The sequence below is a fragment of the Otolemur garnettii genome, unplaced genomic scaffold (assembly GCF_000181295.1).
Source record: "Otolemur garnettii isolate 467f Iridium unplaced genomic scaffold, OtoGar3 scaffold00011, whole genome shotgun sequence".
In the NCBI taxonomy this organism is placed as follows: Eukaryota; Metazoa; Chordata; class Mammalia; order Primates; family Galagidae; genus Otolemur; species Otolemur garnettii.
The window spans coordinates 26,894,884-26,896,605 of record NW_003852406.1 but is presented as its reverse complement, the minus strand read 5'-3'; the positions used below and the strand labels follow the sequence as shown (position 1 = coordinate 26,896,605).

Sequence of the window (1,722 nt, the reverse complement as noted above, 5' to 3'; positions counted from 1 at the left end):
AAAAAAAAAAAAGACCAACCTGAGGAAGAGTGAGACCCCATCGGGGTACCAGGCACAGTGGTTCAATACCTGTAACCTCTTCCACTTGGGAGGCTAGCAAGGGAGGATCACTTGAATCCAGGAGTTCAAGGACTATATAGAGAGCTATGATCCTACCACTGTATTCCAGCCTGGGTAACAGAGTGAGTCTGCATCTCAGAGAGAGGAGAGAAAGAAAGAAGAGAAGGGGAAGGGAGGTAATAACAGAATGAAAGAAAGAGTGCCCACTTTGGCAGCACATATACTAAAAATTGGAATGATACAAAGATTAGCCATGTCCAAGAATGACATGCAAATTCGTGAAGTGTTCCCTATTTTTTAAAAAGAAAATGAAGTGAAATAATACACAAAATTTGCTATATTAACTATTTTAAAGTGTATGGTTCAGTGGCGTTAAGTACATTCACATTATGCATTATCTGTGGCTGCTTTTGCAGAGTTGAGTAGTTGGGCCAGAGACTGCATGATCCATAAAGTCAAAAATACTTACTGTTCAGCTGTTTACAGAAAGTTTGCCAACTTTTTTTTTTTTTTGGCTGGGGCTGGGTTTGAACCTGCCACCTCTGGCATATGGGGCCAGCGCCCCACCCCTTTGAGACACAGGCACTGCCCCAAGTTTGCCAACTCTTAATATAAAATAATAGAAATCAGGCCTGAATGGTGACTATGCTTATAAACCCAGCACTTTGGGAGACTGAGTTAGGAGATATTGATCGAGCCCAGGACTTTGAGGCTGCAGTGAGCTATGATCTGCCCACTGTACTCTGGTAACTTGGGTGACAGAGGGAGACCCTGTCTAAATAATAAAATAGAAATTATTTCAAAGCAAGCAACCTCTAAATTATAAGGTCTGTTACTAGGGAGCAAACGTTACTAGATAAATTCTATCTACTGATAAATTTCTTACTCTCATCAAATATTCCCCCCATCCCAAACACACCCTTTGCTGTGCTAGAGAAAGTCGGTACATGTTCTAACTTAATGGATTCTAACTAAATGGCTCAGCGCCTGTGACTCAAGTGGCTAAGGTGCCAGCCGCATACACCTAAGCTAGTGGGTTCGAATCCAGCCCAGGCCCACCAAACAACAATGAGGGCTGCACCAAAAAATAGCTGAGTGTCGTGGCAGGCGCCTGTAGTCCCAACTATTTGGGAGGCTGAGGCAGGAGAATCACTTGAGCCCAGGAGTTGGAGGTTGCTGTGAGCTATATTGACTTCTGGGCACTTTAGCCTGGAGTTGGACAGAGTGAGTTGTCTCAAAAAAAAAAAAAAAAGTGAGGGAGAATAGGGTATTCATTGGGCAAATACTTATTACTGTAACCTTATGCTAGAAACAATGGATACAGAAAGAGTAAGGCAGTCTGCCCTTGGGGAATGCAAAGTCAAATGGGAGAATAAACACTAAATACTTTTGCTGCTGTATAAAGTTTGTGTAATAATAGCATACTTTGTTTTTTGGGGGGTTTTTTGAGACAGAGTCTTGCCCTGACCCCCTGGGTTGAGTGCTGAGACACTATCATACCTCATAGCAACCTCAAACTGGAGTCAAGCGATCCTTATGGCTCAGCTTCCTGAGTAGCTGAGACTACAGGCGCCTGCTACACCTGGCTAATTTATCTATTTTTTTTTTTTTTTTTTTTTTGAGACGGAGCCTCAAGCTATCCCCCTGGGTAGAGTGCCATGG

General features: G+C 43.0%; 1 pseudogene; it reads left to right on the top strand.

The window, feature by feature from the left end:
• Window positions 1–259: 259 nt before the first annotated feature.
• On the top strand, window positions 260–358 carry LOC111723432 (annotated as a pseudogene).
• The last annotated feature ends 1,364 nt before the right edge of the window (window positions 359–1,722 follow it).